Genomic DNA, 26245 nt, shown 5'->3' on the forward strand with positions numbered 1-26245 from the left:
GGAGAGCGACAACAAGGCTACAACCTATGGGTCTGTAAGCGGTGAGCAGAGTTGCTCTGGCCTCATTGGTGACCACTGAGAGGAGTGCGGTCACCGAAAAAAGTATCTAGAGGGCAACCGTACAAGGGGCATTTCCCCAGTGACAAATTAGCACCTCAAGTGATCCACTTCTAGCACGACCTTGTTAGTTTGTACTTGAATTTGTAAAATGACATTATTACATATATGTGCTTTATAGTACATTGCAACATAAATATCAAGAAAGTTGTGAGGGAATAAAACAACATTACGATCCTTCTAGATTGTAAATAATATCTCCATTTTGAAAGCATGCCAGATCTTGACATATCTAAAAGCAAGTCTAGAAGCATCACCCATAACTATCATATACCAAGTGAAAGCATCTAGATACAAAAATTCAATGTTTTATCTTTTGTCACCATAGTCGTAATTTTGGTCCTTATCATATAAAGCATTGTCAAACTCAATATTCTCATTGAAATGACATTTTTAAATATATTTTACTAAAAACTTTGACTTTTAGTTAAACGTTATAAAAAGTCATGAATTATTTGGTTTTTTTCCAAGAAAATGTCTCACTTAGTTGTACATCCAAATTCAAAATCATCACTCAACACAGAAACCAAGACTTAAAAAAAGGTAATTTTACTATTTGTGAATTGTAGTTTCAATGCTTTTGTTTTCAATCACTAATATATCTATTTTTCTATTGAGATGCTTTTGTTCAGAATCACCTACTCTATTATCAAACAACTTTCTAGGCTATTAGGGTCCTTTAAGGCGGCCAGCCTTAACCATCACACACTAAGGAAGAAATTAAGCCTTAAAAAGTAAGTCAAACTTTGACTATTTAACACTTTTGCACTAGGAATCCAACCTTAGTGTGTGATGTTTAAGCCGTTCCCCTTAAGACCACCATTCGAATCATATCACTATCAAAGAGTTTTCTTCTTAAAAGCCGCTCATATTGTATTGACTAAGGAAACCGTATCAATATAGCTGTTCAAAACACTTGTGACCGCAAATTTCATTTCTCTTTGCGCAGGGAAATGTCAGAAATTAGCAGCGTAGTATTATTTGTGGGCAGTATAATCGCAATTGTAGTGGTTTCAGCAGCAGATGACCCGCAGACCACTTACCTCGGCTCCGGATGTAGCGAGAGTATAAGTGGCTGGATCTACAGAAATGCTACTACTTTCAATAACAATCAAGCTGCCGTTTATGAATCGCTTGCCTCAAATCTATCTTCGAATGGATCCCATTTTGCCACGTCAGTCATCAACAACGGCACGACAGATCCAGTCTTCGGACTCGCTCAGTGCAGAGAATATCTCACGACTAATGAATGTTTAGAGTGCCTCAACGCGGCAAAGGCGAAACTGAAACAACTTTGCCCAAGATGCAACGGAGCAAAGCTTCATCTGGATGGCTCCTTTCTACGGTTTGAGAATAACAGTTTCTTCAATGAGGGAACGGACGGTGGAGATAGTGAGAAGTGTTCCTCGGTCACCGAGTCTCTAGATTTCTCAAAAACGGCGCAAAAGCTTCTACAAACGGTTGTTATGCCGTTGGCTCCCTCGATTCTCTCTATGCTCTTGGTCAGTGCGTGAAAACCCTTGATAACGACACGTGTCAAGAATGCCTCTCGGAAGCTTGGGGGCGTCTTACGATGAATTGTATCCTCAACCGGGAAGCCCGTGCTCTGATGGCCGGTTGTTTTATGCGCTATGCAAATTATCCCTTCTTTTCTCATAATCTCACCGGTGCGCCCCAACTTCTTTTTCATAGCTTGTTCTGTTCTGGACTTGTATAGGGGAAGATACTCAGTACTCGATTAGCTTAACTTTCTCTATTGAGATCTTCTAAATAAGTTAAATTATTTCAATTTTTTTGCGTGTATTTCTTTAAGTGATTCAAGGGTTTAAAGCTAAGATTTTAGAATTTGAGCATTTAAGGTCTCTTCTTATATTGTGCTTAGAGCTTGAACTGGTAAAAAAATATTATTTTGAAACATTCCTCCAACAAAAACACCACTATTCGAGGTGAAATGTTTCAGTGGTAGTTATGCAATATTCTAAAAAATAAAATGATGACTGTTAATACATGTGTGTCTGATCTGCCAGTGGGACGAATCTATGACATCTCCATCCATCTCACTTTGCCCACCTACTGTTCCTAATCCATATATCAAAATTTGTCGATTTTTTTGGTGTACCACCATATTTGAGTGAAGAGCTTAAAATCTTTCATAGGCAACCTGTTATGTCCATCCCTCAATGTTATGTCCACGCCCAAATAATGACAAAAATGGACCAATCAGCAACTAAGAAAGTTAAAAAATTATCAATTATGAGTACATGTGGTATCATTGTTTAGAGCTTCTTATAAACTATAATTAGACATTTTGATGTGGTAGTAATTCAAAAATAGACTACAACTAGTTTAAACTAATGACTATTAGAGCTCTTCCCCAAATTAAGTACATTGATATATCTATGGTTTGTATTTGTGTTTAACAGTGTCCCAAGGGAATAAAAGTGGATCAGATTCGAACAGAGTTGCTATATTGGTGTAAGAACCCCAAATAGGCTCTACGTTGATCACTGTTTGTTTCTTCGGGTGTAATAATTGTTTTTGGTTTATTTTTGAATGTTTTAAGCTGTTTTTGGGTTTTTGAGTTGATGAAAAGAAAATACAAATATTGAAAACTAATCTACCTCAAATTATAACTCAAATCTGATTATAATGCTAATCAAATTCATTTATTCAGATGGCTCCTAATGTTTGTACAATACTTATTGCTGGAAGCATACATTAAAAACATCATCATTAATAGTTGAAAAAAATCTGATTTTTGTCTCCGATACGCAACCACGCTGCTGGTTGCTTCATCCTTGGGCAGCGCCTATCAAAAATTGCAATATTAAATCTCTGATTTTTAAATTCACTGGAGCGTTGTACTGTTCACAGCACTGTAGCTGCTGTTATAACCCCTTCCAACCTGTAACAGATTTATCCAATTCTTTCCTACTAAACACAATATTGACTCTAGAATGAAGTCAACTCACATGCAAAATTCAAGTGATATTTCACACCCTCAAATTGCATCAACTCTGAAGATACTATGTCCTCCACAGTCTGAATTCTTCTCAAACTTGTAGAAACCCTTCTTGCCACAACTTCAAGAAATTTCACAAGGCAAAGTTTTTAAGCACTTCTCATAACCTGCTCTTGAAGGAAGACAAGGTTTGTTTATAAGGACTCCTCGACTCCAGAATGAGTCTCCACGCTCAATGTGGGATAAAAGATATAATAATAACATAAAAAATGTTATTACATTAAAACTTAGAAAATCCCTTTTAATTTTTCCATAAGCTTGGACCCACAATTAATTGAAACAATGGCCCCTTTTATGATATCATGACCCTCACTTAAGTTATATATTATAACTTAACAATATAGGCTGAAAACCAATAATGTTTATTTTAACTAAATAAACATTAATATCTCCATTATTACTCAACATTTTTGAATGTCGTTTGGACTGGGAGCTAACATGATAGAACTACATATGACCATACCCCTTTTCTAAAAATAGCAGGGGTCTATCTTTGTAACTCCAAAACTACTAAAAATAGCCTGACCAAGCCAAACTCAAAGGAAAACTCATCATAAACAAACTCTGGCAACCCAGAAGAGTACTCTGCTTTGGTCCTTGGAGGATCTCCACACCAAGGTGACCCTCTATTCAATCTTATTAGCCTACGAGGGTCTCTGATAGGCTAATCACCAGCTAAAGTGATGTCTCTAGCTAGAAGGGGACATCACAGTCCGCCCTCCCTGAAATTGCTTGTCCTCAAGCAATCTCAACTCTGGATGCTGTAAAATCTCCTCGCTCTCCCAAGTAGCATCCTCTACCGGAAAATCCTTCCACTTCACCAAATATTCTCGGATGGTACGTTTCCTCAAGTTCCTCTCTCTAAAATCAATGATAGCCTCTGGCATCAAAACAAGTTTTTCCTCATCATCCAAGGGTGGTAGTACTGTAGAAGGCACAATATGATGCCCTAGCGCCTTTTTGAGGCGTGACACATGAAAAACATTGTGCACCTTGCTCTCCGTCGGCAAGTCTAACTCATAAGCCACCTCTCCCACTTTCTTGATAATCCTAAATGGACCATAGTATCGTGGCTTGAGTTTCTCGGCACCACTCTTCTTGAGAGTGGATTGACGGTAAGGCTGCTACATAAGATACACCATGTCTCCAACCTCAAAAGTCTGCTCAGTCCTCTTCTGATCTGCATACTGCTTTTGCTGATTTTGTGCCTTAGTTGGATTATCCTTGAGAGTCTTAACAAGGTCTTGACTCTCCTGTAACAAATCACCTGCACTGGGCACTCTACTGTCACTCAAAAGCAGATCCATAAAATTGGGTGCCTCATACCCATACAGGGCCATAAAGGGTGACATCTGAATAGACATGTGATAAGTGGTATTGTAGCAATACTCACAGAGATAAATCCATTTTACCCATGCCCTCTGTTGCCCTGCTATATAATTTCTAAGATATCCCTCCACCCATTTGTTTACTATCTCTGTTTGACCATCTGTCTGAGGGTGGTAGCTAGTACTCGGAGTGAGCTCTGTCGCACACAACCTGAATAGCTCCTGCCAAAAGTGACTCATAAACCTGTTGTCTCTGTCACTTACAATGCTCCGAGGTAAGCCATGTAATCTGAATATCTCTTTGAAGAACAACTCTGCCACCTGTGTCGCAGTGTATGTAGCAGTGATCAGAAAGAAGTGTGCAAACTTCGTAAGGCGATCCACAACCACATATATGCAGTCTCTGCCTTGGGCTCTAGGCAGTCCTGTGATGAAGTCCATAGACAAACACTCCCACTTCCTATCAGGAATCGGAAGTGGCTGAAGTAAACCGGCTAGATAGGAGTGTTCTTGCTTATTCTGTTGGCAATTGGGACACTCCCTAACATATTGAAGTACCTCTGCTTTGAGCCCTTTCCATGTGAATCGCTCTCTAATCTGTCGGTATGTCTTGTAAAAACCAGGATGTCCTACCATAGGTGAATCATAAAAAGATTTCAAAACCACCCTCCTCACTACTGATCCTGGGACCAAAAATATTTGTCCTTTGTAAATGATGAGCTCATTCACAAGGGTGTATCTGCTGTCCTGAATAGTCTCATCTATGAATCCAGTTGCCCAAGTGTCCTTTGCATACTCTGCAAGGATCAAGTGTCTCCAATCCTTCGATATGTCTGTCAATAAGCTCAAATGGGGCCTATGTGATAAGGCATCAGCAACTACATTCTGTGTCCCCTTAAAATATGTAATGTCAAAGTCATAGGACTGTAACTTGCTCACCCACTTTTGCTGCCTATCATTGAGATCTCGCTGCCCCAAAAAGTGTCTTAGGCTATTATGGTCGATTTTGATACAAAATTTGCTACCTACCAAATATTGCCTGAATTTGGCCAAAGCGTGCATAATGGCTAACATCTTCTTATCATATATGCTGAAGCTCCACTCTGGCCCTCTCAATTTCCTGCTCTCATAAGCAATAGGGTGCTTCTCCTGCATAAGCACCGCTCCAATGCCCTCTCCGGAAGCATCACAATGTAGCTCAAAAGGTTTACTGAAATCTGGTAATGCTAACACTAGACAAGAAGTCATCAACCCCTTAAATTTCTCAAAACACTCCTGTGACTCAAGAGTCCACAAGAAAGCTCCCTTTCTCATCAAATCTGTCAAGGGTGCTGCATGCCTGGAATATCCATCCACAAACCTTCTGTAGAAACCACATAGTCCTAGAAAGCCCCTCAACTGTGTAAGGTTCACCGGTGAAGGCCACTCCACAATGGCATGAATCTTTTCAGGATCCATGCACACGCCCTCTGCACTGATGATGTGACCCAAGTACAACAACTCTGTCATATCCAAATCACACTTCGACTCCTTTGCATACAAGGATTCTCTGTCCAATATACCCAGCACCATGTCCAGGTGAACCAAGTGCTCCTCCCAAGATATCATCGAAGAAGACAAGTACAAATCTCCTCAACTGAGGATGGAAAACCCTATTCATTGTTGCCTGAAAAGTAGCAGGTGTGTTAGTTAGCCCAAATGGCATAACTACAAACTCAAAATGGCCACAATGACATCTAAAGGCTGTCTTCTCGATATCCTGCTCTCTAACTCTGATCTGGTGATAACCTGATCTTAAATCTATCTTTGAGAAGAAGCAAGCTCCATGAAGCTCATCTATCAACTCATCGATCCTGGGAATGGGGTATCTATTTTTAATCGTCTTCCTATTAAGCACTCTGTAATCAATGCACATCCTCAATGTCCCATCCTTCTTCTTTACTAACACCACTGAAGAAGCAAAAGGAGACTTACTTGGTCTAATGTGGCCCATAGCAAGTAACTCCTTTATGGTTTTCTCAATTTCATCCTTCAACCTCTTCGGATGCCTATAAGGTGTAATCATGATGGGCTTAGCCCCCTACTCTAACTCAATGATGTGCTCAATACCTCTGTCTGGTGGTCTACTTGGTGGAATGTCACTGAACACCTTAGAGTGTTTAACTCTAAGCTCCTGAATATCAGGAGGATATTCAATCTTATGTTGTCCCTCCTGTGATGGCATCAACATGCACTCTGCTGCCCACTCTACCTGATCATGTCGAATCAATCTAGCCATTCTACGAAAAGAGACCATCCTGAGATCACTGTCCCTGATTGCCTTAAGAATATGTGTCTTCCCATCCACTTTAAACCTCATCTCCATCTCCTTGAGGTTAAGAGTGAACTCACCAATATTGTGCAACCAACTCATCCCAAGAACTATATCTGTATCTCCCATAGGTACAACATAAAAATCTGCCTTAAAGTCATAATTATTAACTTTCAATGGGAGTCCAGTGATCCTACGATCACATTTGAGGACATAGCCATCCGCTACCCTCACTCTAATTCTCCCAAACTCCTCTGTTTGTATGCCACTCTTCTCCACCATCCTAGCATCAATGAAATTATGAGTGGCACCTGTATCAACCAAGGTTATGACTCGCTGTCCAGCGAGTACTCCTCTAATCCGAAATGACCCTTCTTGCTTAATACTAGTGAGACGAGCTTCCCTAAGTTGCCCATCTCCTTCCCCATCCTTGGACTCCATTTTAGACAAGTTTTCAGCCTTGTCTTCCTCTTTTTCACCATCTATTTCCTCTATATCAGACTGCTGATCTGAATTATCTGATTCTGATTCCTCATAGTATGCCCACATAACTCTGTTAGCTTTTCCCTTTGGCCTAAGAGGACAATCATGGTTTGCATCATAGGGTCCCTTACAGTAGAAACATAATTTTTTCTTCCTCAAATCGTTTAATGTTTCCTTGTCAAAAGGTGCTGGAGTTTTATCTTTAGAATCATTTTTAAAATCAGTCCTCTCTGATTTTTTATAAAATGGTTTGTTATCCTTACTAGAAGATGCTCCTTTGGACTGAAATTTGTTTGTTGGGACTGCATGTTCCATACTTCTTTCCTTTTTCATCGCTTCCTGTAAAGAAATAGGATCAAATGCCTTTATCCAACCTCTCAGTGGTTCAGATAGGCCCTCAATGAAAAGAACTATCAATCTATGCTCTGAAATGTTTGGCACCATGACTACCAACCGCTGAAATTCACCAATGAAATACTCCAAGTTGCCTGTTTATTTCAGCTGTGCTAAGTCCCGGAAGTAAATCTCTGGATTTTTTTGTCAAATCTTTCAACCAACCTATCCATGAAGTCCTGGTATTCTGTCACTTGGTTATGCTAAAGTGTTACCATACCATGGTACCAACAATCATGTGCTATTCCCTCCAAATGCAAGGTGGCATATTTGATAGCTTCAATCTCTATCATTGGCCTCAGTGCCAAAAATGTGTCAAGCTTATGAATCCAATCTTGAGCTATCATCTTACCACTCCCATCAAATGTAGGCATAGTAAGCTTGCCTGTAGCCCTCTTCAGCTCACTATTTTGACCTCTAGGCCTCCTATCTTGTTTGAGTGACCTATAATGCTCTCTCCTCTGATTTACAAAGTGTTCAAAGGTCATCCTCTCCCGAACCTGCGGAGCTAATAATTCCCATTCATCATTTGCAGCCATGAGTGCATCTGCGAATATGGGGTCTCATGTCGCCTCCTCTACCGGAGCTTCTTCTGGCTCCTCCGGAACAAATGTAGGGTGTGTAGGCCTAGCAACTGTTTTGGAATGGGTCCGTTGTGGTCTCTGATTACCTGTAGCACTCTTGTTATCTCCCTGTTCTCTCGGCTCCCCATTTTGTCTAACAGGTGGGTTCATCCTTTCTACCATAGTAGTGAGTGCCTGTAATGCCTGTGCCATCTGTTGCTGCCCTGTAACCATAGCACGGTAGAATTCTCTGGTATCCTGATCATCATTATTCCTCCTGTTTCTAGGTGAACTACCATCATGCCTCTCTTCCATATTTCCTGTTTCCTGTAACTGTTCTCTTTCAATCAGAGCTCTCCTACGAGTATGGTACCTGTGTGGTCCAATTTTTGGTGGCTGCATATGACTCCCCAAACCCTCAGGATGCCAAGAATGAGGCTTTGATACCAATGTAAGAATTCCAAATAGGCTCTACGCTGATCACTGTTTGTTTCCCTGGGTGTAATAATTGTTTTTGGTTTGTTTTTAAATGTTTTAAGCTGTTTTTGGGTTTTTGAGTTGATGAAAAGAAAATACAAATATTGAAAAATAATCTACCTCAAATTATAACTAAAATCTGATTATAATGCTAATCAAATTCATTTATTCAGATGGCTCCTAATGTTTGTACAATACTTATTGCTGGAAGCATACATTAAAAACATCATCATTAATAGTTGAAAAAAATCTGATTTTTGTCTCCGATACACAACCACGCTGCTGGTTGCTTCCTCCTTGGGCAGCGCCTATCAAAAACCGCAATATTAAATCTCTGATTTTTAAATTCGCTGGAGCGCTGTACTGTTCACAGCACTGTAGCTGCTGTTATAACCCCTTCCAACCTGTAACAGATTTATCCAATTCTTTCCTACTAAACACAATATTGACTCTAGAATGAAGTCAACTCATAGGCAAAATTCAAGTGATATTTCACACCCTCAAATTGCATCAACTTTGAAGATACTACGTCCTCCACAGTCTGAATTCTTCTCAAACTTGTAGAAACCCTTGTTGCCACAACTTCAAGAAATTTCACAAGGCAAAGTTTTTAAGCACTTCTCATAACTTGCTCTTGAAGGAAGACAAGGTTTGTTTATAAGGACTCCTCGACTCCAGAATGAGTCTCCACACTCAATGTGGGATAAAAGATATAATAATAACATAAAAAATGTTATTACATTAAAACTTAGAAAATCCCTTTTAATTTTTCCATAAGCTTGGACCCACAATTAATTGAAACAATGGCCCCTTTTATGATATCATGACCCTCACTTAAGTTATATATTATAACTTAACAATATAGGCTCAAAATCAATAATGTTTATTTTAACTAAATAAAAATTAATATCTCCATTATTACTCAACATTTTTGAATGTCGTTTGGACTGGGAGCTAACATGATAGAACTGCATATGACCATACCCCTTTTCTAAAAATAGCAGGGGTCTATCTTTATAACTCCAAAACTGCTAAAAATAGCCTGACCAAGCCAAACTCAAAGGAAAACTCATCATAAACAAACTCTGGCAACCCAGAAGTACTCTGCTTTGGTCCTTGGAGGATCTCCACACCAAGGTGACCCTCTATCCAATCTTATTAGCCTACGAAGGTCTCTGATAGGCTAATCACCAGCTAAAGTGATGTCTCTAGCTAGAAGGGGACATTGATATATCTATGGTTTGTATTTGTGTTTAACAGTGTCCCAAGGGAATAAAAGTGGATCAGATTCGAACAGAGTTGCTATATTGGTAGGAAGCATTGGAGGAGGAGGTTTGTTCGCGGCGTTGTGCGTTTCTCTTCTTTGTAGATATTATCAGTGCTTTCGGAAGTTTAAAGGCTTCATACCGTCCTTCGCTAAAGCAGGTGCTTTAAATTTCAGAGCATATTTTATATCTGATTCTTTTCAGATTTTAACGTATTGAGATGAGGGAAAATGATGAAATTTTTTCATTTTTGTTAGATTTTAGAAATATTAGTACATAAAGAATAGTCAACTTATGTAACATGATAAGATTTGTTTTACGTGTACTCAATTCGAACAAGTAAAATGTGACTAAAGAATAACACAAATTCAAACAAATAAATGTAACTGAGATATAACGTCGTCTAATCTGCAGAGGATGATGTGCGTGCAAGAGAGGCACTGGATCAAGTTACAATTTTCAATTATGAAACTCTAAGGGATGCAACTCATAATTTTGATCCGAGCAACCTGCTTGGAAAGGGGGGATTTGGCGAAGTTTATAAGGTTTATAATACAACTTGAAAACAACAATATTGTCTTCTTGAAAAGAACAATATATTAATATTGTCTCCTTGGGTTCCTCAATGATGCTAATTCTAAACTGTATTTATGTTCAGGGAAAACTTGTACATGGGAAACTGATTGCAGTCAAGAAGCTTAGCGAAAGACAAACAACGCAAGTCATGAATGAATTTTTGAAAGAAGTGAAGCTGATCAACAGTGTTCGTCACTGCAATCTTGTTCGATTGCTTGGCTGTTGCTCGCATGGCCATGAACGCCTGCTCGTTTACGAATTTATGTCAAAAAATAGTCTTGACAAACATCTTTTCGGTGCGTAATGATTTAGATTAATCAAGATGTACTAATGAAGTTGGGTTTGCTTGTACTTGATCGCTTATGTGAAATTGTAACATTATATGCAACTGCAGGAGAGAAAGGGATGTTTTTGGATTGGGAAACACGTTTGAATATCATAGTTGGCACAGCTCGAGGCCTTGCTTATCTTCATGAGGACTCGAATGTTCGTATAGTGCACAGAGATATCAAGCCTGGAAACATTCTTCTAGATGATAAATTTCTTCCAAAGATAGCAGATTTTGGATTGGCTAGATTCTATCCTGAAGGGGAATCCCATGTTTCCACCAAAGTTGGAGGAACAATGTAAGCGCACTTACACTAATATTCTATCAATTATAATCCACCATAAGTTTGCAGATTTAAAACTATTCATATCTAACATATATATTTAAAACAGCGGTTATACTGCCCCTGAGTATGTCATTCGAGGGCAATTAACTGAAAAAGCTGATGTATATAGTTTCGGGGTGGTGGTTCTTGAGATTGTTAGTGGAAGAAAGTGTATAGATGAAAAGTTGCCAGATCCTCTTCAACTTCTTTTGCAATGGGTGTGTTCTCAATCTTCTCAACTGTTGTAACTAGTTATTGCTCTTAATTAATTTGTTCATGAATCATCAAAGGCATATATTATGATGAATACATTGTTAAATTTTGTGGTTGTAGATTTGGCAACTGTATGAGAGGGAGCAAATGTTGGAGGTAGTTGATCCGAAGTTGGAGGGAGAATACCCACAAGAGCAAATAGTGAAGGTAATAACGATTGCTCTACTTTGTGTAAAGCCCATTCCATCCATGCGTCCAAGTATGACCCAAATTGTGTCAATGTTAACAAGTGATGTGGAGATAATTGATCTGCCAAGCAGACCAGCGTTTCTCGAGAGTAATGTAAATGATACAACTCAAACTTCTTCGTCAAGGGATTCAGCACCAGGATCTCATGCATCTGTTACTGTAACTTTATTCCCTCGTTAGTTATTCCTGTTCACTTAGTGGTGGTCACTATATCACCCTACAACTGTCTACAGACTACAGGTACAGATCTGTATTTGTATGCTTATATTTTAGATAACACTTACTATTCAAATTGATCTTCCTTACACTATAAATTGAATTTTCCATTGTAAATTAATAATAATAAATTAATAGAATATTTTCCCTAACTTAAATCTGTGCATTTGATGTTCTCATTTCTTGCATTATGAGAATTTGTTTACTTGATTTTTTTAATATTGACATTTCTTTAGTTGACTTCGAGATTCTACATGGTAGCACAATGTCATTTTGAATGAACAATTGTAGTTTGGCAACTAGCATTTGTATTTGATTTACAAATGTTTGATATGTTGAAGACATGATATCCTAATTATGCGAGGTCATGATCTATGGTTTCCTGCACCATGTTTGGATGAAGGAGGTGTGATTGCCTACATAAGGAGCAGACTTGATATATTGTGCTCATTGAATCCTTACGGCCAAGCACTTACACGAACTTACTACCTTCTTCAACAACCGATTCATATCCATAGAGAAAAATGAAAGCTCTTGAAGGGGATTCAAACACACAACACCATGTTATGCATGCCATAAGTCATGTAAAATGTGTATTACTCATATTGTATTCCTGTTCTTCTGCTAATAAGACTTCTTTTTAAAAATTATAGTTTTCCTAATGGTGTAATTTCGATGTAGGAATATGTTGGGTTCTTGAAAATCTTGCATCAACAAAATTAGTTTTGTTCTTTTGTTTTTTTTTCTCATTTGTGAAATCATGAGAGTTGTTCATTGTTTGTGCATTTTAGTATGCACTATTTCCACATCTTGTTTAAGACCTATCATGAATTATTCTCCTATGATAACACATCATTTGAATTCCTACTTGATGAGTTATCATATTTTTACCATTGGAGAGCATGTTCTTCATTGGTATATGACCATGAATTGGAATTGTAATATGTAATAAATTGTTTGTGGTTTGTGATAATCAGGGATAACTTTAAGAAACTCCCTTTGGAAAAATGTATAAAATTGTGGGATTATAGTGGTGATTTTTTTCCAAAATAGGAAAAATTTACTTTTGTTGGCTAGTTTTTTCTTAAACTAAAAGAGGGGTAAAATTTTTATTGAATATCAAATAGAGCTAAACAACACAAGAAACAAAGAGAACTACAGAGCTTTATCCTGGTCCACAAGTTGATCCAACATCTGAGATAAATCAAGGGGAAGCATCCTAGGATCAAGAATGTTCCAAGCCGGTCCTTGCTCAAAGGCCCATTTAGCCAAACAATCAGCCACACCGTTCCACTCACAAGGGATATGCATAAAGGACACGGAATCTAAAGAATTGCATAACTGAATGATCTTCTGAATAACCAGAGGTAAATGCCAATCCAAATGCACAAGGTTCCTATTATACAATAAGTTCACAACCACCTGCAAGTCAGTCTCACAGATGATTCTTTTCCAACCACGTAGACAACATTGTTCCACTGCAACCAAGATAGCCAGGGCTTCCATGAGGTTATTAGTATGGTAACCCTTGTATATAGACAACAAAAATTGGATAGCACTAGAACTATCACGCCCAACTCCCCCAATACCAACTGGACTAGGATTTCCTTGAGAAGAACCATCAGTGTTGATTTTAAGAGTGCCCGCCGCAGGAGGAGACCAACGTCCCTGATGATTAACACGCTAAGGGTGTTGCTTAGCTCTATTCCAAGAGAGGGTGTGGGGGATCGAAGGAGAGCAACCCAGAAGAGGAAAGGAGAGGCGAGAGTAAATACCAGCATCAATAGGATCCAAACCCCCACCAATATCACATTTAGCAAGGAGTGTTTCTAGAAGAGAATTAACATTTCCCCCATAGGTGTATGATCTCAAATTGCAAATCATGAAAGATCCTTCTATTCCTCTCAAGCCAAACATGCCATAAAATAAGAGAAGGGTCGATAGTCCAAGCAACTTGAAGAAAAGAAGTCTTGGAAGGGGAATGGCCCAAACGGTCCTAGAATTCAGACAAAGAGGACAAATGCTAGCACGTGCATCCTCACACACTCCACCAGAAGAGCCAAATCTATTTGGCAAAGGGGCACTGGAAAAAAAGGTGAGAAACAATCTCTTCACTATTGCGGCAGAGAACACAGATGGAAGGCCCCTAGAAGCCTCACTTGCAAAGATTATTACAAGTGAGACAATGATTATAAACCAAAATCCAGAGGAAAAGGTTACACTTAGGCCATGAAAAACTATTCCAAACTTTCTTCCACCAAGAGACCTCCACCTCACCAAAAAGTTGCTTCGTCAACGCAAGGTACCCAAAAGAAACAGAATACTTGCTAGAAGAAGCACCTCCCCAAGCTAAAACATCAGGTTCCTACAACGAGCTGCACTCCCTAGAAGCCAATATCTGAGATAGTTCCAACCAATCTCCCTATCAGCCACCCACAGGCTAATCAAAAGAATTCTTCCATCTATAACCCACAGCAAGGCCTAGGTTACAAGCCTCCTTATAATGAGCCACCTTATTCCATCCAACAAAAAGGAAAGAATCACAAAGAGCCTGCAAGTGAGGATGAGAGGATAGGAGAGGAGGATGCCCATTCCAAGAATCACTCCAAAATAGAGCCTCAATGCCTCTGTTGCATATCCAAAATAAACTTCTCTTCACCAGGTGAACACCAATCTTGAGGGTATTCCACACCATGGAGCCTCTTCCCTCAAGAGAAAACCTGGAAATATTTGAAGGATCAACAGCAGGTAAATACTTGTGTGACAGGATATGGGCCCAAAGCTGAGACTGGCTAGTACACCAACACCCATAGAACTTGGCAGCAAGAGCTTGACTGCACAAGATAGTAGACCGAAGGCCAAGGCCTCCTTCCTTTTTTGGCCTACAAACAATATCCCAATTGATGAGGCTCCATTTGGTATGTTCCCTTTGTCGAAGTTTGTCAAGAAAGCTTTGCTAGAAAAGCCTAGGCTATCTACCCACCACAATAGGGACCCCCAAGTAAGTCAGAGGGAGAGACACAATTTGAAATCTCAGGATATTAGCAATCCTCCGCTGGATCGGCTCAAGAGTGTTGAAGAAAAAAATAGAGGACTTGTGGTCATTAATTTTCTCCCCAGAGACAACCAAACAAGTATCCAAGGTGAGCCTAAAGGCTTTAGCTTCCCAAATCCAAGCTCTCCCAGCAAGAGCAGTATCATCAACAAATTGGAGGTGAGAAAGAGCAGGCAAACCATTTCCCCATTGCCATCCTTGAATCAAATTTTGGGAAACATGAAACTTGATAAGTCTACCAAGTCCCTTAGCCATAATGATAAATAAATAAGGTGAGATGGGATCTCCCTGATGAAGACCTCTAGAAGCCCCAAAAAGCTCTGTCGGTTCACCATTAAGAAGGACTGAGAAGGAAGGAGTAGTAAAACAACTAAGAACCCATCTAACCCAATCTTGACTGAAGCCAAAAGCAAGAAGAACTTTTCACAAGAAATCCCAATTCACTCTGTCATAAACCTTAGCCATATCAAGCTTAATAAACATAGCACGTTCCCTGGAAGTACACATAGAGTGAATAGCTTCAAAAGCAATAACTACCCCATCCAAAATTTGTTTTCTTGCCACAAAACCCCCTTGTTCCTCAGAGATAACCATAGGAAGGAAAATCTTAAGCCTCTCTGCTAGGAGCTTAGTGATGATTTTATTCAATGTATGAAAATTTTGTAAAACAAGAACCTATAATTAGTTTAGAAATAGCAACCAAAACTAAAAATATATAGAAATCATAAATTTATATCATCCAAGATATAATAACCCGTTTTATTGATCGTGAGATGATCCAAAATCAATGGTATAAATCCTATTTTGGGCTAAAAAGTTAAAGTACAACATATTTTAGAGAAATTTTCTAAAATAATTTCAATTGTCCACAATATAATCTATTTTAGGCCAAAGGTTAGAAGGATAAAAAGTTCATTAGAAAGTCACGAGAATAGAGACACTTGTGAAATCTATGTACTTTACATATAACCTGACATAAAGTTTTGCCATATTAGCAAATGTGACCATCTATTAAGAAATGCCTTTGAAATTGGAGGGAACTTTTTTTATTTTACCATGTGGAAAGATTAGATTCCATTGTCGAAGTAATTGTCAAAATAAAACTAATTATGTATCATATTGGTGATTGGTCTTAGCATGGGACCTAGTTTTCATAAATTGCAAGTGACATTGCCACCCTAAAAGTGCCAAAAAATATTGCCAAAGTATCACTATTGATCTCTCAGCTTTACCAATTAATTTTGGATTTGGATGAGTTCTTGTTTGAATGGTAATCACTTTCCATTCCTTGATGATCCTACTATCCCAAACTGAGAAATAATGATCAAAAGTTATTGAAGCAATTGATGAATTGAAACTTTTAGATATACTTTTCTCGATCTATTCTTGCATCTTGTTCACTTGTTAAAAATCATGACAAAAGGTTTGCTTGTTTCTTTCCCACCAAAGTACTCAAACAATTGCTGATGGGGCACACTTGCAAATACCATGAGAAATGATTTACAATAAAGCATTGACCATGATTAAAAAATATCCCACATGATGTTAGGAAGTGGCATGTCATAATTAAGCTTAATAAGCACTTGTAACCAAAACTATTGTGCATATGAACATTGTAATAGTAAGTGATATATAGTCTCCTAGGTCTCCTCACAAAACACATTTGAAGGGTTGAGCTATAGAGAGTCTAAAAAGTTTATCGCTCATCAAGATCCTTTTATTTAAAGCAGTCCATGACAAGCATGCTACTTTGAGAAACACAACATTATTCCAATAAAGATTGAAGGAATGATGTGATGACCTAAGCTCAGCCATATTTTGTAATGCTTTATAACCTTCTTTAACACTCCTTATCTTGAGAAAAATAAATAATTCTTTCATTAAAAATACCTAAGGAAAAGCAACACTAATTATTATCAATAGGTAAGAATGTAGGATCCTTCCAAATACCCTTGCTCGAGTGTATCTCAATTGCATCTAAAAAGTCAATCAATTTTGTACCTCAATTTTGGTAGGTGATTAGCATAATCTCGATGACAAGTGTTTACAAGAGGTGGGAAACCCAACCAAGAATCTAACCAGAAAGAGACATTTAACCTACTATGTACTTCCTATGTGACGTAATGGGAGACCACCTCTCTCAAAGTCATCATAAAATTCAAAATTACTTAACCCTATGGAGTGTCCACTAATGTGAAGATTTGCACTAGGTCATCATTATCTAGAAACTTCTTACACATAATAGAACACCACTTGTTGTCTAGCTTCTCATACATAAATAAAACAAGTTTACCTCCAAGCTCTATATTTCTATGTAACCCCACTCCTCTATTAGACTTTGTTAGAGACATCTCTTTCAATGATATTAGGGGGATCTTTTTAACCCTAGACATTTTATCTCTCCAAAGAAAGCTTCTAATCAGCTTTTCAATATGGAAAATAATTGATGCAGGTGCCTTTAGGACAGGAAAAAAATAATTTAGAATCATTGTCAACACACTTATAATTCACAATATTCTCCTAGACATCAATAGCCACTTTGGTTTCCAAGCTGAAATTTTATTCTTTATTCTCTCAATAATGTTGTTCTAGTATACTACTTTGTTTGCACCCACAAAAAAAGGAATTCCCACATATGTCGATGGGAGTTCTCAGATATTTTGAATCCTCTTAGCCAGAACTAAAATTGTATTGAAAAAAAAAAAAGATTTTTTTATTTTTGGTGGTTACTGACCCGAAGCTAATGAGTATGCTTGGAGGGTTCTCTTGATCTTTTGAGCTTTTTGAATTGATGGAAAGACAAAAAGTAGTGTGTCATCCAAAAAAAGAGAGTGTGTAACCAACTCATTAGTGCCTACAATTGAATCACCCTTCCATAAACCTTACACTTGTTGGGACTTTATTGATCTACTCAATGCTTCTTCCACGAAAAGGAAAAGAATCAAAGATAATGGATCACCTTGTCTGATCCCTTGTGAAGATGAGAAAAACTTAGTTGGACTACCATTTATAATGATTTTGAACCATGTGCCAGATATACATGATTTTACCCATTTACACCATGCAGTAGAGAAACAAAACTTGTCCAACATTTTGATTAAAAAATTCTAGAAAAGCCTTCATAAGCTTTCATCATATCTAATTTTATAACAAAATTTTAAGTTTGATGCAAATTAGTGGAATGTAAAGCTTCATGTGCTACCAAGACACCTTCCATTATTTCCCTTCCTAGCACAAAACCCCCTTTCTCTAGAGAAATTATACTTGGTATTAATTTCTTTAGTCTGAGGTATATAGCTTTAGTAAAGATTTTATAAATTATGTTCCATGATGAAATGACTAAAATTTGCAAACGCCTTAGGAATAAGGGCAATATTAGTAGTATTAAAATTTGGCAACATGGCCTTTCTTCTCCTCAATTCCTCCAATGATACCAATAGGTCCCAATAAATAAAATCCCAATATTTTTGAAAAAAAGAGTGCTATAAACCTATCAAGCATGGGGAATTTATTGGGAGATATAGAAAACACAATTGTAAGAAGTTCCACTATAGTGAATGGTGCCATCAATGTGATATTATCCTGAGCTAAAACTAAAATTGGGATGTTATTTAATATCTCATCTTGTTGCTTTTGTGAGGGTATATCAACCTCTTGAGGGTCTGGCAAATTCTTAAAGAATTTTACACTTTCTCGTTGAATACCTTTAAAATCAAGAATATAATTCCCCGAGTCTAAATCTTTTATATAAAGAATAGCATTGGCAACACACTTATGTTTTGCAAATTTGTTGCTTAACAACCTCTTTCTTTGAGGATACATTTTTTAAAACATATATATTCCATTGCTTAATCTAAATCTTCATATGTTCAAATTCTGACCAAAACTTTAATACATCTTGGTGCCCCTAATATCTGGAGCATTAAGCCACCACTTCCTAAATAAAATAGGAAATTGAGGATTTTTGAATCACATTTGTTCAAACTTAAAAGATGGCCTATGTTTGTGAGCAGCCAAAGAAAGAGACAAATTTATTATCAAATCAATTGCAAAATGATTTAAGCATGAGAAGGCCATAATATCTAATGAAATAACATAGTTTTGTATTCTCCATAACAAGGATATCAAAAGTCTATCCATTCTCTCAGCTATCTGAAAGAAACCCATCCACTTATTAGTCCAATTATAACCACCTGAATTAGGAATCGTGTCTAGTAAATCATCATCTACTGTGAATGAAGGATAAATCTTGCATGGTCTGAGCTGGAGGGAAAATATCCCAATTTTATTTATCTTCATTTAGAATAGCATTAAAATCACCACCCATGATAACATTGAGGTCCTTGATTTTTGAATTATTCTCTTTAAAATTTTCCACAATCTTCTCTTATCATTTATAGTGGATGGACCTTGAAAAGGTGAAAAGAGAGATAGAAGTGTTGAACCTTTATCAACTATCAATTTGGTTTTGTTAAATCAACTAGTCTTGCAATGTCTTAGGATTCCAAAAAATATGTAGTCCCCCTAAAGCATCTATTCCTTGCTCATGAACAAAGCACCAACCCTTCCATTTTTAAATTGTCTTTTCATAATTTCTTTGAGATAACTTAGTTTCTTGTACCAAAACAATATCCACCTTCAAAGAATCAAGTTGGTGCTTCATTCTTTATCTTTTGTGAGAGGCATTAATGTCTTCGATATTGAAATAATCTTCATGACTGACAAGGAGAGATGTGTCAAAGTCATGAACTTTCCATCAAGAGTAGATTGAATGTCTGCTTCCACCTCTTCTTTGGCTTTCACACTTCTGGGTTTTTTCGCCCCACTCTAGGCATATTTTTGGTGTCAAAATAACTGCAATTGTTTGTTCGAGAGACAAAATCTGAGTATAGTCAAACCATCTATCAGTGACAAGGTTCACCTTAGTTCCCACTGATTCTGGTAGATCCTTAGCTCCCTAAAAATCCTGACTTACTTGTGTATATAAATCATCTTCTTCATATCCTGACTAACTTGTGTACATAAACCATCTTCTTCATGAAAGGTAACCTCTACATCCTGTTTAGCAGGAGAGCATTCTAAATTTTCTATTGGAATTAAAGTTTGGCATTTTAGATTAGTAAAAGAGGGGGGAACTGCCAATATAACCTCAACCTCATTGTTCCAACCCCTCCTTATTCTCCTGCTGATTCATAATATCTTCATTGAAAAAATCATTTACTTGGCATCTCAGATAATCCTCAATCTAGTTTGAATCTTCTAGCCCCATTATATCTTCCTGATGATCCACATTATTTATAGAAGTCTCCAGCTCACAACTCGGTTGCATGTCATTTTGATGGTGTTTAATGTTATTAGTCTGGGAGTCATCCTGAACTACGTCTTCCCCTATACAAACTCCTTCCCAAACAATCTCCTGAATCATGCCTGTAACCAAAGACCTTAGCATCTCATTTGCAATTCCCTCCAACTGTTCGTCAAACATCTCACAATTTTTCCAATACGAATTCTTTGGGACAAATGTAATGGCTTATTTTGATATATTAAGGCCTCAACTATTCCAGTTTGGAAATCAATAGGAGGTGGTGGCTCACTTTGAGATTTTGAGGGCTATTTGTATCTCCAAGCCCTAATACCTTCACATTTGTCGAATATAGCTAGAAGACAAGGAACAATTGAAATATGAACTCTTGTAGGTTAAATGATCTTACTTGAGATTCGTTATCCTTATGATTTTGTAGATTTGGTTATATATCTTAAAAACCACATCCTCGGAGTTAAAAAAAAATTGTATAAAGTCCATTGGTAAACCTAGCAAGAACTACATGAACTCTATAATTGCCATCCATATCAGTAATTGTATTTAATGTGAGGACTCTATATGCTTCTTTAACATTGCCACCTATATCAATAATTGAATTTAATGTGCAATTTTGAAACATTGAACAAATCCCAACTCAAATCTTGTTTATGTTGTTAGAAACAGTCAAATCCACATCACTTGCTATTAACAACCGATTAGAAGCAAACTGCCTGTCAATTCCTATAAATTTGGTAATGGATAGAAATGACCTCCCTGATACTAGGTCATACAACCTTATCACCTTATTCTCTAGAATCATCTTCTCATCTCATGGGCTCTCTATATATAGAAGCCATTGCATAGCCTTGTAATCAGTTTGTGAATAAAAATTTGTTTGAGGTGTTGCTCTTAATTTTTCTATACTACTGTTATATTCTCTGTTGTTTATGTTTTCATCATGGTATCAGAGCCTAGTTTAGCCAGGTTCAGCTGGAAATTCGTCTAGAAGTTCAGTTAGAAATATTGCTAGAAGGTTTGCTGAAAATGGTTTGTTTGCAGGGCTGATATATATATATATATATATATATATATATATATATATATATATATATATATATATATATATATATATATATATATATATATATATATATATATATATATATATATATATATATATATATATATATATATATATATATATATATATTTGGAGTGATATTTGGTTGCAAGGTTGTTATGCTACTAGAGTATTGCTAGATTTGTTTGAAAGCTGATCTTTTTGCTAACATGGGTTCTTCAAATGAATTTTTGCCTATCTTTGATGGAAGTGGTTTTGCAGATTGGAAGATTGCAGTGAAGAATGCTCTAAGAGAGAAGGCTTTATAGAGGATAGTAAATAAAGAAATTGGGGAACCTCAACAAACTGATAGAGAAAAGGAGTTGTGGAAATGCAAGTTGGAGCAAGCTAGAGGTATTATTGGTAAAGCTTTGAGCCCCAATCTAAATAGAAGATTTGTTGATATTGATAACCCAATAGAGTTGTGGGAGACTTTAGAAAAAGATTATAAAGATGTAGACATTGCTAGCATGTTTAGTATAGAAGAAAAATTGATGAATTTAGATCCATTTGATTTTGGAAACATGTCTGATTACTTCAATAAAGTTACTTTTTTAAATACTCAGCTAAAAAAAATAGGTGCTGAATATGCAAAAAAAGATTTTCAGTTGATTGCAATGGTTGAAAGTAAGCTTCCCCAACCATATAAAGTATTTAAGGAATCAAGGAAAATGGTTCTTCAACTAAATCCCAATACCCCCCAGCAAACTTTTGATCAATTTTGCAAATCTATTTTAGATGAAGAAGTTCAACTTATTAAAGAAGGGCATATTAAGAAGAATTGTGTATATACAGCCAAAAGTAAATTTTTTAGAAATGATGGAAAAAAGAATTGGAAAGGAAATAATAAATTTTGAAATCATGAAGGTTGTAATCATTTTTCTAGAAATGATGGTGCAGAAAAGAAAGCTAGAAGAAAGCCCTTTATTTGCAGGTATTGTGGAGGTGAGAATCGCATGGAGAAGTTTTTTTTGAAGAAGAGGGACAATGAAAGGCAGAAATATAAGCCCAAGCAAGAAAGGTTTAAGGATGGAAAGAAGGATAATCATAGTTTCGTAGCTATCTCTTTAAAAAGGCAAGAGAAATCAAATGAGGAAGTAATTGCTACACCCAAAAGTAAATCTAGTGTTAAGGGGGGATACTTTGCTTCAGATTCTAATAAAGAATGGATTTTAGATTCAAGGGCATCGTCTCACATGATTGGGGATAGATCTTTTTTTATTAATTTTTATGAAGGGAAGAATTTAGATCAAGAAATTTCTATTGGAAATAAAATGAAACGTCCTGTTTTAGGAAGAGGAACTGTTAATGTAACACATGGGTCTTTGAAAAATGTTTTATTGGTTGAAGGACTGGGGGTGAATCTTATTCCAGTATTCAAAATAGTTCAAGATGGATATGAGTTTGTTGTCAATACTGATCAAGTTATTGTTAGAGATAGAAAAGACCCAAGCAATATAATTGCTATTGGTAGAGTTGATCATGAAGAGAATCTATTTAAATTTGTGGGGTTTCTTGATGATAAATATACACTCTCTCGTGCTTTTATTGCTCAGACTGATTATATGTCACAACTTTAGCATGCTAGACTTGGACATTTAAATTATAGAAAATTACAAGATATGTTTAGAATGGATATGGTAAGAGGATTAACAAAAAATTCAGCTTGTGAAGGTGTGTATGAAGGTTGTGTGTTAGGGAAACATCATCGAGATCCTTTTGACTCAGGTAAAGCATGGAGAGCTAATCATCCACTACAACTCATTCATAGTGATTTATGTGAACTAGGATATCCTTCACTTTCAGGTGCTAGGTACCTTCTCACTTTTATTGATGATTACAACAGAAGAGTATGGGTTTATTTTCTTGAAAGGAAAAAAGAAGTGTTTCAAAAGTTTAAGGCATTAGTTGAAAATCAAAGTGGCAAAATAATTAAATGTTTAAGGATGGATAATGGGGTGAATATTGCAATTATGCATTTGAGTCATTTTGTGAAAATTATGGTATTAAGGTGCAAAGAACAGTTCTTTATACTCCTCAACAAAATGGGGTGGCTGAACGAATGAATAGAACTCTTTTAGAAATGGCTCGTTGTATGTTGCATTTTAAAAGTTTGCATAATAAATTTTGGGGTTTGGCTATTTCTTGTGCTGCACATATTATAAATAGAATCCCCACCAAAGCTCTCACAAATATCACCCCTAAAGAAGCATGGAGTGGTAAGAAACCTCACATTGGATATTTTAAAGTATTTGGGTGTATTGCTTGGGCACACATTCCTGATACACAAAGGGAAAAGTTAGAACCAAAGAGTCATAAGTGTTTTCTTATGGGTTATACTGAAGAATCAAAGGCTTATAGGTTATATGATTTGACAACAAACAAGGTCTTTGTTAGTAGAGATGTGAAGTTTGATGAGCATTCACAACTTACAGCCACTCCTTCTCACTCTACAACAACAAATGCTTCTCATTTTTCAGATATTTTAGGAGGAAATAGAGACTACATTGATGAGGATGAGTTGTGCACTTCTACAAATGATGAAAATACTAGTGAAAACAACACAACTAATGCTTGTAATCAGACATTTTCTGCAGGTAGTAATGATGAAGAAGATAACTTTTCAGCTAGCCAAAAGACAAGGAGCGTTGAAGAAATATATAGGCAAGGCTCAAAGATCCAAGGGAGGAATGGTAGTGCTCTCGTGGCCAAAGTATTACAAGTAAATGATCGAAGATCATATGAAGAAGCTAGAGGGAAGAAAGAATGGGAGCAAGCTATGGAAGAAGAATATGATGCTTTGGTGAAAAATAAAACTTGGGAACTTGTGCCACTTCCCAAAGGTAAGAATGTCATTGGTTGCAAATGGGTTTATAAAAAAAAATTTAAATCCGATGGTGCTATAGAAAAATTTAAAGCTAGATTGGTTGCTAAAGGATTTAATAAAAAAGAGGGTGTTGATCTATGAAGAAACTTTTGCTCCAGTCATTAAAATGAATACAGTTAGAATTATTCTTTCTTTGGCTGCAAGTCTTGGGTGGCATATTCATCAAATGGATGTAAAAAATGCTTTCTTAAATGGAGATTTATATGAAGAAATATATATGGATCAGCCACCAGGTTTTGTAGATTAGCATCATCCTAATCTTGTTTGTAGATTAAAGAAGTCACTTTATGGGCTTAAACAAGCACCAAGAGCATGGAATGAGAAGATTGATAGGTATTTTCAGCTTCATGGGTTTCAAAAATGCAAATCAGATCCAAATCTTTATGTGAAGAGAGTGCAAAATGAAATTATTCTTGTTGCAGTTTATGTGGATGATTTACTCATAGCTAGACCAAATATTGGGTTAATTAGTGATTTGAAATCAGATCTTAAAGGGGCATTTCATATGAGTGATTTGGGTGAACTAAATTATTTTTTTGGCTTGCAAATTAGTAGACTTCATGATGGGTTATTTATCTCTCAAGAAAAATATGCTTTGGATCTTTTAGAAAAATTTAACATGCTTGAATGTAAGCCAGCCCCTACTCCTTTTCAATCTGGAACTAAGCTTACTAAAGAATGTATTTCTAAGAAGGTGGATGCTACTTTATATAGACAGCTTGTTGGTAGCTTGGTTTATCTAACACAGTTTAGACCAGACATTTGTTTTGCAGTCAATTTGGTATCTAGATTTATGCAGGAACCAAAAGAAACTCATTGTTTGGCTGCCAAAAGGATTTTACGATACATTCATGGAACAATTTACTATGGCATACATTATAATTACCAGTCTTCAGTTTCTTTGGTTGGCTTCATAGATTCAGATTGGGGAGGTGATATACATGATAGAAAATTTATTGGTGGTTATATTTTTCAGCTCGGGTCAGGTCCAATCACATGGAGCAGCAAAAAACAAACTACTACATCATTGTCCTCATGTGAAGCAGAATATAGACCAGCAAAAGAAGCTGGAAAGGAAGCAGTTTGGATTCGCAACCTTTTATTTGAGCTTGATTTTGCATAGAGTTCAGCTACTACTTTGTATTGTGATAATCAAAGTGCTATCCAAGTTGCAAATAATCTTGTTTTTCATGCTAAAACAAAACACATTGAGATTGATGTTCACTATATTCGAGATCTTGTTCAAGCAAATTTTGTTAATCTCCAATTCTGTCCAAGTGAAGACCAAGCTGCAGACATATTTACTAAAAGTATGCTTGAGGCCAAATTTCTGAAACTACGGGGCATGCTAGGCATGATTGAGGTGAACATTAAGGGGGGATAGTCATATAATGTTCCCCTTTCTCTTTTTATGTTGTAAATAGGTACCTAACAAGGCTCAAAGCCGAGACCTATACTATCTATATTTTTTTATTGTAATTTCTCCCACACATTATCATTAGTGGTAGAAATTAAGGGAGGATGTTAGAAACAGTCAAATCCACATTACCTGCTGTTAACAACCAATTAGAAGCAGACTGCCTGTCAATTCCTATAAATTTGGTAATGGATAGAAATGACCTCCTTGATACTAGGTCATACAACCTTATCACCTTATCCTCTAGAATCATCTTCTCATCTCATGGGCTCTCTATATATAGAGGCCATTGCATAGCCTTGTAATCAGTTTGTGAATAAAAAATTGTTTGAGGTGTTGCTCTTAATTTTTCTATACTGCTGTTATATTCTCTGTTGTTTATGTTTTCATCATATGTAACTACAGTGAAAGAAAATCATCTCTCTCTCAGGTCATGCAACATTTTATTCAAAATAATCCCTTTCCATCTGGAGAACCAAAAAATAAGACCATGTATTCATTTTACCAGGTTAGCATGTTGCAAATGATTTCAAATTTGCGCGCTATCCTCTGTGAGAGGTTCGCAGCTTTAACACTCTTCATTCCCAAACATAATCTC

At 36.7% G+C, this 26245-nt stretch overlaps 1 pseudogene across 1 annotated transcript; it reads left to right on the forward strand.

Annotated features, from left to right (window-relative positions):
* Positions 1 to 975: 975 nt before the first annotated feature.
* LOC149557543 (cysteine-rich receptor-like protein kinase 2) lies at positions 976 to 26001 on the forward strand (annotated as a pseudogene). Its single transcript, XR_016364891.1, has 8 exons — positions 976 to 1784; positions 9955 to 10119; positions 10374 to 10504; positions 10618 to 10831; positions 10930 to 11161; positions 11256 to 11406; positions 11522 to 11608; positions 25207 to 26001. The product of XR_016364891.1 is annotated as a cysteine-rich receptor-like protein kinase 2 (transcript).
* The last annotated feature ends 244 nt before the right edge of the window (positions 26002 to 26245 follow it).

The sequence above is a fragment of the Cupressus sempervirens genome, chromosome 5 (assembly GCF_028749045.1).
Source record: "Cupressus sempervirens isolate cs-2001-9-10 chromosome 5, ASM2874904v1, whole genome shotgun sequence".
Classification (NCBI taxonomy): Eukaryota; Viridiplantae; Streptophyta; class Pinopsida; order Cupressales; family Cupressaceae; genus Cupressus; species Cupressus sempervirens.